At 37.8% G+C, this 16,815-nt stretch overlaps 2 non-coding genes across 2 annotated transcripts; one reads left to right on the forward strand and one right to left on the reverse strand.

Moving 5' to 3' along the window:
- Nucleotides 1-15,478: 15,478 nt before the first annotated feature.
- Nucleotides 15,479-15,555, reverse strand: TRNAL-CAA (transfer RNA leucine (anticodon CAA)). The gene has a single exon. It is a non-coding gene; the product is annotated as a tRNA-Leu (tRNA).
- Nucleotides 15,556-15,752: 197 nt separating this feature from the next.
- On the forward strand, nucleotides 15,753-15,829 carry TRNAS-CGA (transfer RNA serine (anticodon CGA)). The gene has a single exon. It is a non-coding gene; the product is annotated as a tRNA-Ser (tRNA).
- Nucleotides 15,830-16,815: the final 986 nt, after the last annotated feature.

Below are 16,815 nucleotides of genomic sequence, written 5' to 3' on the forward strand. Positions count from 1 at the left end.
AAAATTAGACAGCAGTGAAATGATATTTCTTTCAAAATTAATGTATGAAAGTAAATATTTCTCCTGAAGACACTTGAGATTTAATGTTTAGAAGATTTGAAACTTGGTCTCAAAAGGAACAATAACTGTGTTTGCTGGATATTGTGTTTGTATTTCATTGAGACTGACAAATTTTGCCTTTGTCATACTGTTGTGATGAGTTTCAGAGTAAATATCATAAGAACTGTTTTATGTTCATTTATTATTTGCACTAGAATTGAATGAATGGAAACCATAACGGTATAAGTGACATTTAAAAAAAAATGAATTAAGGGCAGGATGTATCATTTCACCAACAAAGAGATACAAGTGATAGCGGTAATATTCTGCGCTCTAGTGATGGGTGGTATAACTACAAATAGTATGCTTTATATGAGTGTTGAAGATGTTTAAATGCCTTTTTCTCTGAATGACCAAAATGCTACTTATACCGTTATGGTTTTCATCCATTCAATTGAAAGTTGCCTGCCGGGCTGAGTGGCTCAGGCGTTTGAGGCGCTGGCCTTCTGACCCCAACTTGGCAGCTTCTATCCTGGCTCAGTCCGGTGGTATTTGAAGGTGCTCAGATATGTCAGCCTCGTGTCGGTAGATTTACTGGCATGTAAAAGAACACCTACGGGACTAAATTCCAGCACCTCGGCATTTCCGAAAACCGTCAAAGTAGGTTATTGGGACGTAAAGCCAATAACATTATTGAAAATTCCCTGATTGACAAATGTTAGTTATTTTGTATTTCTAGTTGTGAGTGTAGGTCTGTATGTTCTGATATGAAAATAAGTTTTAGCTTCTTTTAGCAGAAAATTTGGTGCACAGCTGAGAGAAAGAGGAATATTCGAGTTGAGTAATGCTTTTCATGGATAAGTCTGTTCCACTTCATGCTCTATGTAAGAGTAATTCAAAATTCTTTCAATGAAAAAGGAAGATGTACATGTTCTCAAGGGTATGCTAAAAGTTAAACATTTTCCATTCTTAAGATCGACTTAATGGAAAATCATTGTAAAATGGACCCAAAATCCTTCATTTATTTCATTATGTTTGTTATTAGTATTGGGCTCTTAGGCTGGGTTACTCTAATATTATGTACAGTATTTAGGAAGTGTATTTCATTATTTGTAGCCACAGCTACTGCATTTATCAGGATCATTGCCTGAATTGAAATTGAATCAAGGGAATTATAATCTGTATTTTTGGCTATTAAATGTTATGCATGCCTTTTATCTACTTTAAAAGTTATCTAGAATTATTTAATAAATCCTCACAAAGTATCTATCTTTGGACTGTTCAGTGAAGGGTATGGAAAGGACTGTGTGTATACTAAGAGGTTATTTATTGAAATATTGTGTGTATTCTTCTTTTGTTATTTACCCAAACTAATAGCTTAAGAATCTTAATAAATTATTTAGACAAGAATGTCACAATGGTAAAGAAAGTAAGTTTTTGAATTATGTCAACTCTGTTATTAAAATTTTCTCATTGTACTTCTTGTATGACATTGGATTTTATGAAAGTAATTTATTGTATAGTTTCGATTTCATGTAACTTTTACTCTGTGGTTGGAAAACATGTCATTTGTAAATATTAATTAATTTATGTAGTACAATCACATTAATTTTGTTGCACATATTTAAGGTAAAAGGAAAATATATACTTTTTCATTCACATTTCTTGGAACATTATATATTTATGGACCAAATCATAATTGTTTCTTCTTGTTGATAACTGAACATGGCACGATATAGTCTTGGACACACTCCAAGTTATAGACCTTATGTTCAGTTGGTTAAAACAACCAGTTTATCAATGTTTTGTGAAATGTTGGAGTGAGTAATTTTGTTGAACTATGTATTAGCAAGACTACAAATCAGCATGGAAGATAACCGTATTTACTCTATAATTTTCCCACCATGATTATGTAAATGTTTCCAGTCATCAGTGTTTTTTTGAAACGTACAGTTGTGAAAACATCTGTTGTTTCAGTGGCTGGTCCTCGGTTTGTAGGTGGCGACTGAGAAGTGCAAGCAACATCACTCCAGTAACAGGGCAAGTTACACACACTGTTGGTGTATGCACTCGTCACTACAGGTAGTATGCTTATAGTAACTATGTGGGAGATGTGAACTTGATCTGTAACATTTACTCTGTGCTAATTATTTTTACATAGATGGATAGTGGTTAGGGATGGGTAAAGAAAATGTGAATTGCAATACACATTTTAAATTAACCAATACAGAAGAGGTGTCAATGTTGGAGCTAAGAGAATTGATTGCATAAGATTTGCTGATGATACGGCAGTAATTGCTGAAAATGTGAAGGACCTCCGCAAAATGCTGAGTGGAGAAAACTTAGGATAAGGAATCAAAAGTTTTACGGGAATAAAGAAGAACTCGCTTAGTTTACAAAAGGAGTATATTTATTACCCCACCTATTCAATACAATTAATACCACATTATATGGTTAAATAAACATAGAAATTCTAAATTTTTGGGGGTCATGTTTCGCCCTTCTTTTATTGGACAACATCAGCCTTATTTAATCTTAAAACAAGCATTGTTTAGAGGACATTGACATTTATAAAAATGGAACTGTGATTTCTTAAGATAATAACACTAAGGTATAGTAGTTGTATATGTTATGTCTCAACATCATATTTTATAACTACTATTCCTTAGTGTTATTACCTTAAGAAATCATAGTTCAATATTTATAAATGTCAATGTCCTCTAAACAATGCTTGTTTTAAGATTAAATAAGGCTGATGATGCCCAATAAAAGAAGGGCAAAACATGTCCCCTGAAAATTTAGAATTTCTATGTTTATTTAACCACATAACGTGGTATTAATTGTATTGAATAGGTGGGGTAATAAATATACTCCTTTTGTAAACTAAGTGAGATTGCTGTGTTCAATATGGAACAAAAATAAGAGTGATGGTTTGTAAAATAAAGAAGAAAGCGGGTTAAGAGGAATAGCAGTTACAACATTTATTTAAATTATATACTGAATAACAATAAACGAACAATTCAAAGCAGAGAAAAGACCACAAATTTAGGTGCTTGACCTTGAGCATAATTGCCACCGGTTTTGCACTACTAATATTGAATACAATAGAAGACTGTTGTCTTGAAGCTAGAAGGTTCAGTATTACTGAACATGCCTAATATATTAATATGTAGGCTGACCGTTGTCAAACCAGAACTTGAATGAAAAGCCATAAATGGCAAAAAGAAATGTTACAAAAATTAAAGATTATAAGAACAGTATTAAATTTGAAAAAGATAATACATTAAATATAATGAATTAAATTATCAGCTCCTTGAAGAGGAGATATTATGACATTCCATCACAATATACAAATGACTAGAATCAAAACTCTCAGAGAGTGAAATTTATGATACTCCTCCATGGAGTGCAAAGTCCAGCTGGATCTTCATTAAAAGTGATATATTACCGAGCTCGATAGCTGCAGTCGCTTAAGTGCGGCCAGTATTCGGGAGATAGTAGGTTCGAACCCCACTGTCGGCAGCCCTGAAAATGGTTTTCCGTGGTTTCCCATTTTCACACCAGTCAAATGCTGGGGCTGTACCTTAATTAAGGCCACGGCCACTTCCTTCCCACTCCTAGCCCTTCCCTGTCCCATCGTCGCCATAAGACCTATCTGTGTCGGTGCGACGTAAAGCAACTAGCAAAAAAAAAAAAAAAAAAAAAAAAGTGATATATTAAAATATTCGGCCACGCATTAAAGTGACTGGCAGTTAAGGATCCCAAGGATGAATAGAAAAGCCAGTCTCTTAAAGAAATGTCCTCTCAAAGGAACCTCTTGATGCACTCATTTTTGTCGGCAGATACGCCGAGAATCGCAGAAAGCCCATGCCGATCAAGACATAGCCCAAATGGCCATGCAATAAGTCTAGTTGCTTGCATCAGAGCAAAAGATTCGCCACAGCAGTGGCAATAGCATCGTGAGTTAAGTCGGCTATTGCACGAAGTGCAGATGATTCATGCCTGCCGCAAGTACAAGCAAGCAGAGTGAGGTGGATGACCTCGAGCAATATGCGATCGGAAAATGTTAGCAGTGTGTTGCGGTAGAGAGCTGGGCCGAGAAGTACTGCTGATGAGTATGGAATAGCAAGGCAGGAGCTGACGTTATGTAGCAGCGAAGAAAGTTCTTGAAGCGGAGAATCAATCAATCAATCAATCAATCAATCAATATTGATCTGCATTTAGCGCAGTCGCCCAGGTGGCAGATTCCCTATCTGTTGCTTTCCTAGCCTTTTCCTAAATGATTTCAAAGAAATTGGAAATTTATTGAACGACTCCCTTGGTAAGTTATTCCAATCCCTGACTCCCCTTCCTATAAATGAATATTTGCCCCAGTTTGTCCTCTTGAATTCCAACTTTATCTTCATATTGTGATCTTTCCTACTTTTATAAACGCCACTCAAACTTATTCGTCTACTAATGTCATTCCACGCCATGTCTCCGCTGACAGCTCGAAACATACCACTTATTACATGTGATAAATATAATTTTTGGTCCATATTGATGATATTTGATAGAAATAATAACCGTAAGTTATTTATTAGACCACCTAATCAATACAAAGTCTAGTCTTGGATGAATTACATAAATTTGTTAGCTAATAGTGGTACATGTTTCGCCTTCCCTGAAGGCATCATCAGCCATAGTGTTAACCTTAAATTAAAAATAAGTGTCTAAATAACATGTAATAATGAAATGAATTTTAAAATCTTGAGGAGATTTGAAGTAAAATAACATTAAAAATAAGAATGATGATTTAAAAAATACAATGTGATGAGATAATAGTGGAAGTATTAACAAAATTAACATTAGAAAGTTGCTAAAATAAGTGCAATGGATAACTTCACAACTTCACGATATGACCCCGACTTTTGTCTTTTATCTTCAAGATTATGATTAACTTCGGATCTCTCGACCAACCTTTGACTTTTATTCTCTCTTCTTTACTTTGATTATATACGATCTTTCTGCCATCGTCTAATTAAAACCGCCAGACTATCAACTTTATTTTTATGCAATCTTACTACTTGTTGTATAACAATCTGTTGTTTTTATCCATTGCACTTATTTTAGCAACCTTCTAATGTTAATTTTGTTAATACTTCCACTATTATCTCATCACATTGTATTTTTTAAACCATCATTCTTATTTTTAATGTTATTTTACTTCAAATCTCCTCAAGATTTTAAAATTCATTTCATTATTACATGTTATTTAGACGCTTATTTTTAATTTAAGGTTAAGACTATGGCTGATGATGCCTTCAGGGAAGGCGAAACATGTACCACTATTAGTTAACAAATTTATGTAATTCATCCAAGACTAGACTTTGTATTGATTAGGTGGTCTAATAAATAACTTACTGTTGTTATTTCTATCACATACCACTTAGTCGAGCAGCTTTTCTTCTTTCTCTCAGTTCTTCCCAACCCAAACTTTGCAACATTTTTGTAGCGCTACTCTTTTGTCGGAATTCACCCAGAACAAATCGAGCTGCTTTTCATTGGATTTTTTCCAGTTCTTGAATCAGGTTATCCTGGTGAAAGTAGTACTGAAAAAACTAACAATAACATTACTATAGAGCAAAATAAAGGAATAAGAAAAATACAGAATAATCGGGAAAAAAGTTCTGGAGGAATATTAACAATAAAAAATGAATAAATAATTCCAAGGTACCAAAACAATAAATTACAAAAAGTATCCAGTGTAAGCTAGGACAGCAACGGAAGGATACATTATCGGTACCAATCGGTGAGAAAGTTGCCAGTGACTTAAACAGCCATGCCCAGATGAAAGTAGCCAGTCAAACACCGAGAATGAAAGGCAGTAGGGTCAACATACCGAGAGTAAGGAAGCGAAATAGTTTCCATTAAACCTGCGACATGAATGCATGCCAAAGGGAACTTGCAATCTTTGGATAGAAAGCTACGAAAGGAGATAACAGACTAAAGGTAGGATGATAATAATTTTAATAAAGCGAGAGGTACCAAATTAATACACGAATAAAAAGACTGCCAACATGTTCATGTGAAGCATGAACCATACTGGGGGGAGAGCAAGAGAATCCATAAAAGAGAAACTCTTCCAGGACTTACATATAAATCATGAAGTATCTAAAGGCAGAGGACAAAAGGATGTAATAGGTCTGATAAAGACTCAACCATTTGTGCGGACCTTAACAACCCGTATCCTTTTTATCACGTCCAGCAAAATGCTGAATAACTACCCAATTGCCAAACTAGAGGGCTTGGCTCACGAAGGAGAACAAAGTCGCCCTCTTTTAGGTTAGGTTGATCCACCTTCCATTTATTTTTATCTGAAGCTGCCCCAGGTACTCCAGCCACCGGCACTGCCAGAATCTATCTCAAGCAGCTTCCACGTTCTTCCATTTAATTGGTACAGAATAGTCAGGTCTCCGTAGCGACACTGGACGAGAGGAAGTCAATGACTGACCTACCAAAAAATGCGCAGGCGTGAGAGGAAGGAGATCTAGTGGATCCTGAGACAAAGGAGTAAGTGGCCTAGAATTAACTATGCCCTCAATAAGAATGAGGAAATAATTAAATTCTTCATAAGGAAGATGAATTCAAAATTCTTTTCAAATGATGTTTGGTATGTTTAATGCAAGATTCCCAATGACCACCATGATGAGACAGAGTTTGAGGGATGTTCCACCATTCAACACATTGTAAAATATATTAAATTATTGGGCAAAGACCGGTTTCAACTCCCTTGGAGTCATCAGTTCTTGTTGAATATAAAATCAAGGGGAATCTGATAACAATCATCATGATTGTTATTTTTGTTTACAATGTGTTGAATGGTGGAACATCCTTCAAACTCTATCTTATTAGTTATACGTCAACACGGAAATGAAGATCATAACCTACGACACCAAGATGAGCTCCATATGGGGGAATGAAATTCCACTTAAATCATTTCACATAAGAAATCTTTTATCTCCTGTTGAGCTGAGGAAGAGAAAATATCTCGCTTCAGTTCTTCAGAAGCTCCAAAAATGGTTCTAGAATTATCAGAAAAAACTTTTGAAGGAACACCTCTACGAGAAGAAAATCGAGAGAAAGCAGCTAGAAAATAAGAAGTAGAGGCATTAGTCACGAGTTCAAGATGAATGGCACCAGTGACCATACAGATAAATAAGACGATATAAGCCTTACCTAAGATCTTCGAGGTATACCTTACAGGGTTAGTGCGATATTGGAAGGGACTGGCGTAATCAACACCAGTGAATTGAAAAGGCCGACAAGATTGAGATCTAAAAGAAGGTAAATCACCCATAAGCTGAGAGGCAGGTGAAGGCTTAGCAGGAAAACACCTGACACATTTGCTTATCACAGAGTTGACCTCGTGAATTCCATTAATAAGCCAATAATGTTCATGAATGAGATATAACAAGGTGCGAGCGCCAGCATGCAAATTCTGATCATGGAATTGCCTTATGATCAATTTGGTGACATGATGCTTAGAAGGCAAAATAATAGGATGTCTCTTATGTTCCGGCAAAGCAGAAAGTCTTCCGCCTACTCTTATAATGTTGTCAGGATCGAGATAAGGGGACAAAGACAAAAGCTTGCTACTCCTGTTCAAGGGAAGACCCTTGCTCAGGGATCGAAATTCTTCAATAAAGGTTTCCTGCTGCACCAAAAATACAATTTTTGCAGTGGCCGCTCTTAATTCTATAGCAGTTAAAAGTATTTGAAGTTTCAAAGGCTGGTCTAATAGAAAGAACTTCCATCTTAAAATATAGGCCATCACTCTTACAAGTTTTTGAAGCAGAGGGAAAGTTTCCATGGCAACATGTACAGCAACCAGAGCTTTACAAGCTTCGGTTGGCTTAACAACCTTCCTAGTTGGGGTAAGTTGGCCATTGTAAGGGGGACTGGATGAGCCAAGACGGGCCATGCAAATATAATTTAAAGCTTGCTAATTGTTTAGGAGTACATCCTCTCGAGATGACATCAGCAGGATTTTTGCAAGTGGGAACATAATGCGACAAATCAACAGAGGCGCGATCCTGAATCTTTGCAATTCTGTTAGCAAAAAAAGGCTGCCAATGAGAAGCAGGCTTTGCTAACCAAGATAGAACAATTGTAGAATCAGTCCAAAATAAGGTTTTATAAATACACACTTTCAAATTCTGAAGCAGTTTGTCAGCTAAATTCACGGCCAATAAAGCAGCACAAAGCTTTAGCCTAGGTAGATAATTTTTAAAGGAGCGACCTTAGATTTCGAAAACACGAGATTAGAGAAAGATGGGTCATTACTGGAAATGATATAGGCGCAACACTCATACGCCTTTTTGGAACTATCAGCAAACAGATGAAGCTTTAAATTGTCCACAGGAGGGTGCTCAATAAGAACTCTGGGAATAGAAACAGCGGAAATTTCAAGACCATATTTCTGTACTTGAGCCATCTTTGAAGAAAGGCTGTAGGTACAACTTCATCCCAGTCAGTTTTCAAAGACCACAATTCCTGCATGAAAAGTTTCGCTACAACCACTGTCGGAGCAAAAAATTGCAGAGGATCAAAAATTTTAGCGATTTCTGATAGAATTTCATGCTTAGCAATGGGAGGATCTGGCGACAGCGAGACTTTATAGGTAAACGAGTCCTGCTTAGGACACCAATATAAACCGAGAGCCTTAACTAGTTTCATCCTTAAATAATTCCAAGGAATTAAAAACCAGAGTCTTGTTAGGAAAAGAAGTTAAAAATTCACTACAGTTGAAGCACAATTTATGCAAAGAAAATCCACCACCTTAAAGCAACAGGACCAAGCCTTCAGCCACCCGGGTAGCTTCAGACACTGTGGAAAAGAAGCTAAAAAATCATCCACATAAAAGGAAGAAGTCAAAGCTTGTTTAACTTCTAGAGGAAATGAGCAGCCGTCAAGTTCAGCAAGATGTTGGAGGATCCTAATAGCTGAAAAGGCGGAAGGTTTTAACCCATAAGTCAGGGTTTTTAACCAAAAGATCTTCACAGTTTTTTTTATTTTTTATTATTGCGCCAAAGAAATTCTTTGCAAATCTTGTTGAGGAGGATCAACCAGAATCTGACGATACATTTGTTGAATATCAGCTATAACAGCAACAGGGAACAGTAGAAAATTCAAGCTGATTTATCCACTATTCTTTTGAATTGGGGGGCCGGTCAACAAAGTGTCGTTCAAGGAAATTCCTTGACTGTCCAAGGTGGAGCCATTAAATAAACTACTCAAATTTTTTTCAAGTTTTCTTTTTCGCTCTTCCGGATAATGGTTAAGGTGTTACCTAATTTGAAAGACTAGTATCCTCAGTTCTCTTTACAACCTCCATGTGGTTTAAAGCTTCATGATCTTCCATAAATTGAGAGTATTGATGTTTAAGAAAGGAGTCATCCTTAAATTTAGATTCAACAGCGAGAAGAGCCTTAAAAGCGCGAGGTTTAGTTTCCATTAAGACGGGAGGATTAGAGATGCGAGGAAGCTGGACCACAAATCTGCCCTCAAGGTTACAAGAAGTGGTTTGTTGGAAAAGCTGTTGGCAAATTTCCTCTCGATCGGAATGCTGGAAAAGTTCTGAAGAACATTCCTCCAATTTCCAGAATCTTTCCAAATCAGGTTGATCATTAGTAGTGATGAAATGGCATTGGGATTTGGACTGGACCAAGTTTTTAGAAAGACGTCTGATAAGAATCCAACCCAACTTTGTCTGCCGTGCAAAGACATTAGGCAAAATTCTAACCTTCTCAAATAATAGCATTCTCCAGAAAATATCGGTACGTAATAGAAGCTCTACAGGAGCACTCTAAAAAGAGATGGGATCAGCCAACTTGACATGAGATAGAATAGTCCAGTTACAAGTATCAAAGGAAAAAAGAGGGGGATTATTGCCTATAACATCGATAGCTAAACAACTAGATTAAAAATTACATTATTCTGCGTTGAATCTTTGACACAAATTCTTACAAAGCTGGTGGAACTGTGACTTCGACATCAGTAGGAATTTTTTCCAGACCTAATTTTGTTATTAAACTTTCACTGATAAAATCGTGAGTAGCAGCATTGTCCAAGAGACATCAAACTGATGTCCATCGGCCACTAGTGTCTTTGATTTTAACAACAGCGGTAGAGAGCAAAACTTGAGAACCTCGAAGGGAAGAAGCCCCTTGAGTTAAAGTTTGTGCGCCGTTAGATGGAACATTACTTTGAACAAGCTCATCAGGTAATGAACCAGTACTGGTGCCACCATTATGCCAATGTATTAAGGAATATTGCTTTAATCCACATTGTTTGCAGAAATTTGTAGAATTACATTTGTTCAATAAATGATTCCCAGACAGACAATTGAAACATTGTTTGTTCGCTTGAAACGTTTGCCTTCAGTCGTCTATAGACAATGACTTGAATTGAGGACAGTAATACAAAAGATGGTTTTCGGAACAACATACACATTTGGAGGTTTTAGTTCGAACTGTCAACACCTGAGTTTTAGGGAAAGATTTAAATTTAGAAGCCTTAGAGGGATGAAACTGTTTGCTAACTGAATTAAAGGAGTGGTTGCCCACCTGAATGGCAACAGCTGACAAAATTGGACACCTTTTTTTGGAAAACTGAATTATTATATTATAAGAGACTAGATACTGCAAGCTCCCAGATCCTTAGTGTGTCCGAGTCAAATTTAAAAGAAATTAAGTTCACCAGAAAAGAGTCCCAGTGTTGGACAGGTTCATTCAGAGTTGATAAAGCTCTTACATGCAACTCCACGGTATCCAATAGCGCATGAAACGATTGCTCCTTATCCGCCTTGGTGGAAGGCAAGTTAAACAGGGCTCACATGTGCTGCTGAATTCTTAAGCAAGGGTTACCAAAGCGCTCTTTCAACAGATCTAGGGCAATAGAGTAATTATCGCTAGTAAGTGAAAGGGACTCGATAAGCTTTAATGCAGAACCTTGTACTACGAAGCGAAGGTAATGAAACTTCTGAATATAGGGAAGTACGGTAATTCATTTCTATTAACTAGGGAATCAAATAATTCAAAAAATGAATCCCAGTCTTCTTTGCTACCAGAAAAATAAAGAAGTTGTATTTTAGGTAAAGAAACTTGAGCGGAAATCTTGGAAGTTTTCAACAATCCAAAATTAGGAGTAGAGTTAGATAACTCTTCCTGCTTTAAAATTTGAGTGACTCACCTGATAATTTGTACAGCCTGAGCATGACCCTCAAAGTTAAGGTTGTCTACCTCCTCCCTGTCCAGTGCCTGCTCGATAGACTGAATTTCCAAATTAGTTTGAGTCTCGTCATAACAATTATAAGCTGCCTCATAATTTTTTAACTTTGAACAAGATTATCAACATTACCGGTTTCATCTTCCCATGTGGAAAGGAGCTTATGAAATAGGTTGAGTTGGCCCTTATAGGCAGCATGGGCTCAGATGAGTTTATCTTCGGGCAGCATTCTAGTATCGACAGGCTGCATCGGGATCTAGCAGAATATATTCACACAAAATCTGAAACGGTTACAATTGTAATTAGTATAACTCAATTTAAAAAATCTGCTGTCCCAGATTTTGGCACCATGGAGGAAACTTAGAATAAGGAATCAAAAGTTTTACGGGAATAAAGAAGAAAGCGGGTTAAGAGGAACAGCAGTTACAACATTTATTTAAATTATATACTGAATAACAATAACCGAACAATTGAAAGCAGGGAAAAGACCACAAATTTAGGTGCTTGACCTTGAGCATAATTGCCACCGGTTTTGCACGACGAATATTGAATACAATAGAAGATTGTCGTCTTTGAGCTAGAAGGTTAAGTATTAAATTTGAAAAAGATAATACATTAAATATAATTCATTTAATTATCAGCTCTTTGAAGAGGAGATATTCATGACATTCCATCACAATATTCGAATGACTAGAATCAAAACTCTCAGAGAGTGAAATTTATGATATTCCTCCAGGGAGTGCAAAGTCCAGCTGGATCTTCATTAAAAGTGATATATTAAAATATTCGACCACGCATTAAAGTGACTGGCAATTAAAGATCCCAAGGATGAATAGAAAAGCCAGTCTCTTAAAGAAATGTCCTCCTGGCGTAGCAGGGGGAGAGGTGATACTCCCACGTAGCGCGTCCCAGGTGGCGGATAGGGGGGTCCTAACCGGCTTGCAGTTGGACTTGAGGGAAATAAAATACCTCTCGCGGACCAAACACACAGCCCCCTGTGGGTGGGGGACACAGACGAAGAATACACCCTTCGGTATCCCCTACCTGTCGTAAGGGGCGACCAAGGAATGATCCAATTAGAACCATGGGACTACCTCTAATTAGTACCATCACGCAGGGAACACCATGGGTCGCATTTACTTGCGCGTAGTACCACTATGTCTGGTCTAGAAAGCCAAGAATAACGGCCATGAGGATTCGTCGTGCTGACCACATGACACCTCGTAATCTGCAGGCCTTCGGGCTGAGCAGCAGTCGCTTGGTAGGCCAAGGCCCTTCAAGGGCTGTGTGCCATGGGGTTTGGTTTGGTTTTTTAGTACCACTATGTTAGGTACGCAATAGGTTTGTGATTAGTAGCGACAGTGTGTGAATCAGGAGGTGGGTCCTACAGTACCTGTGATTCGTACCCCTATATGAGCGACACCATGGTTGTGCCTTACCTATGCTCAGTTCCCACTGTGTGAGGAATTCCATGGGATAATACGAGTCCCTGTGGTTAGTCCACTTATGTGAGGAACGCCATAGGTTTGCGTTGCCTTTATAGGTTTGTGTTACATGTAAATAGCGCCGCGATCATCATAGATCTGTTTTACATGTGCGCATTACACTACCTGTGAATAGTACCATAATGTGTGGAATACCACGCGTGTCCGTTACTTTTGATTAGTACCGCAACATTACACATAGCATGGTTCTACTTTCCTAGCGATCAATACCAATATGAGGGGCCGATGACCTGGATTTTGAACCCGTTTAGACTATAAGCATAATCAGTTCAGCATCGTGCTATAGAAGCAGTCCCTTGGTCAGTAATACTATTGTTTTGTGCCAGCTTCTGTACATGTGAGGCACTGTGGGTCGGATCCACTGATCATTGTAAATTCATATCCGTCCATCCATTCATTCTTCGTCCTCACGCTTTGAATTCTGGTCAGTGGAGGATTTTGAACTTTTAAGTTGTCATTTCATTTCGTCTCATTTCGTACCATTAGGGGCCGATGACCTCGATGTTAGGCCCCTTTAAACAACAAACATCAATCAGAAATGTCCTCTCAAAGGAACCTCTTGATGCACTCATGTTTGTCGGCAGATACGCCGAGAATTGAAGAAAGCCCATGCCGATCAAGACATAGCCCAAATGGCTATGCTATGCAGCCGGATAATGTTAGCAGCTTGTTGCGGTAGAGAGCTGGGCCGAGAAGAACTCGGCTGATGAGTGCGGAATAGCAAGGCAGGAGCTGACGTTATGTAGCAGCGGAGAAAGTTCTCGAAGCGGAGAATGAAAGTAGTACTGAAAAAACTAACAATAACATTACTATAGAGCAAAACAAAGGAATAAGAAAAACACAGAATAATTGGTAAAAATGTCCTGGAGAAATATTAACAATAAAAAATGAATAAATATTTCCAAGGGACCGTAATAATAGATTACAAAAAGTATCCAATGAAAGCTAGGACAGCAACGGAAGGATAAATTATCGGTACCAATTGGCGAGAATGTTGCCGATGATGTAAACAGCCATGTCCAGGTGAAAGTAGCCAATCAGACACCGAGAATGAAAGGCAGCAGGGTCAACATTCAGAGAGAGTAAGGAAGCGAAATAGTTTCCATTAAACCTGCGACATGAATGCATGCCAAAGGGAACTTGCAATCTTTGAATAGAAAGCTACAAAAAGAAATAACAGACTAAAGGTAGGATAATAATAATTTTAATAAAGCGAGAGGTACCGAAATTAATACACGAATAAAAAGACTGCCAGCATGTTCATGTGAAGCTTGAACCACTGAGAGAATTAAATAAAAAGTGTAAAGAGTATGGAATGAGCATAAACAAAAAGAAAACCAAATTCACGATTCTTGGGAGGTAAAGGTGAAAAAGCGACAATCAATATAGGGGAAGAAATTATTGAACAGGTGAATAAGTTTAAGTATCTTGGAAGTATTGTGACTGAAGACCTTCACTCTATAACAGACATAAAAGCTTGAATTGCCTTAGCCAAGGAAAGGCCTGCTAGAGAAAGATCTGAGGAAGAGACTTGCAAGGTGTTACGTATGGAGTATAGCTCTATATGGTGCTGAAACATGGATATTAAGGAAGGAAAAACAGAGAAGAATAGAGGCATTTGAGATATGGATTTGGAGAAGAATTGAAAGAGTAGTCTGGGAAGACAAAATATCAAAAGAGGAAGTTCTGAAGGGAGTGGGAGAAGTGAGGAGCATGCTGTCAGTAATCGAAAAAAGGAAGACAAATTGTATAGGGCATAATCTAAGACTTTACTAGGAGTAGTAATGGAAGGGGTGATGAAAGGAAAACGAGGGAGGGGAAGGAGACGATATCAGTTATTAGACAGTATTAGAAAAAGAAAGGAAGATTATGCAGAATTGAAGGAAAGGGCACAAGATCGAGAGACATGGAGATCACAGCCATGATTGGACCTGTCGGATGACAGAACAACCTATGATTATGATGATGATGATGATGATAAAATGTACCTTAAAAAGAATTTGAAGGAAAACCACACCATTGGTAACATGTTTTGGCCCCTCTGAGCCTCATTCAGCCTTAAAAATAAAATATAAAGGTAATAAAACACTCAAAAACATAACACTAAAAATGAGTCCGTATAAAAAGTTAATCTTGAAATTTCTTATCTTATTGTCAAAAACATAACCAAAAATACACCACGTAGAGGAACATGTAACGGCACTCATTCCTGAAGTGTTGATGTACGAAATGACTTGAGAAGTAGTTTTGGCATGCAATCTAGTGATTAAAAATTGTATGCCACTACTTCTCCTACCTTGCCTGCCAACATTCTGATGGTGAAATATTTTTTGACCAGCAGGACTTGGACTGGCTAACCACAGTGTCAGAAAATACACACTTGACACTTTGACAATCATGGCCACCAGCCAGGCTGGATGATTTTATACTGTACTGAGTAATAAACAAGTTACAGGATTGTGAGTGACTGCAAAGAGACCTAGACAATGTTGTGAGATGAGCTGCAGATAATGGTATGATAGTAAATGGGATGAAAAGTCAGGTTGTAAATGAATATTGAATTTTCACGACCCCATTGTAATCGAAACAGACGTTCAACGTATTAGGTCGTGTTACGTACATGTAGTACGTGTTGAAGAGATGTTAAGTACAGAACAAAAATGGCCAGCCGGACACCAGTGGGATTCGAACCCACAACCTCCCGATTTTGCGTCGGTTGCTCTACCAATTGAGCTATGGTGGCCTAGGCCATCTTTGTTCTGTTTGAAAGGATCTGAGCTACAGGTCTGGCACTTAAACGCACTCTACAGTGTGCTAGCATACCATTATCTGCAGCTCATCTCACAACATTGTCTAGGTCTTAAACGCACTCTACAGTGTGCTAGCAGGAGTGCCAGACCTGTAGCTCAGATCCTTTCAAACAGAACAAAAATGGCCTAGGCCACCATAGCTCAATTGGTAGAGCAACCGACGCGAAATCGGGAGGTTGTGGGTTCGAATCCCACTGGTGTCCGGCTGGCCATTTTTGTTCTGTACTTAACATCTCTTCAACACGTACTACATGTACGTAACACGACCTAATACGTTGAAAGTCTGTTTCGAGTCAGGTTGTAAGTTTGACCAAGAGGAAAAGTCCTCTGTTTTAATTACTGTGTTGATGGGTGAAAATATGTCAAACTTTGAGCTGGAAAGGCTTGGGAGTAAGGAGATGAGCTGCTCAACTAAGTTAGGTTCTGAGCTATCAGTGAAAAAAGGTGGTGTGGAATGACATTAGTAGATGAATAAGCTTGATTGGAGCTTTTAAAGTTAGGAAAAATCATAATATGAAATTCAAGAAGGCAAATTAGGGCAAATATTGATTTAGAGAAAGAGGAATTAGGAACTGTTTGTCACAGGAAAGGTTTGATAAATTTCTTAGTTGGAGCCCAATGACCTCGATGTTAGGCCCCTTTAAACAACAAGCATCATCATCATCAATTTCTTAGGTCTTTGAAATCATTGAAGAAAAGACTAAATAAACAATTGATAGTGAATCTGTCACCTGAGTGGCAACCCTAAATGCAGTTAAGTGATGACTTATTGATTTTATTTGACTGGTTGGCATAGGTATGTAGTTATCTCATCACTCAGTGGACAATCATTGCAATCAGACTCCCGAGTATACTGACATGAGGAAAGGCTTGTCGGGCACTGACAAAACAAAATATCAACATGAAGATCTGTGTTAGGCCTAGCAAACCATTTGTAGTGCCTTCAAACATGACAGCAGCCTTGGATTAAAAACTTTACCACATGGGACACAGTCTTCAAGCAAATCTTTCAGGTATGATGGCCAATATGGCTCCATATATGGACAGGCTTGTAAGAAAGGTAAGAAACATGACAATGAATATTTTGTCTCTAACTGGAAAAACAGAAGAACTTATAAATGTGATGGAAAGGAGGAATATATCCATATTCGGACTCAGTGAAACAAAAAAAATCTTGGCAGCCTAGAGAAAAA

Source organism: Anabrus simplex, chromosome 6 (assembly GCF_040414725.1).
Source record: "Anabrus simplex isolate iqAnaSimp1 chromosome 6, ASM4041472v1, whole genome shotgun sequence".
Lineage (NCBI taxonomy): Eukaryota > Metazoa > Arthropoda > Insecta > Orthoptera > Tettigoniidae > Anabrus > Anabrus simplex.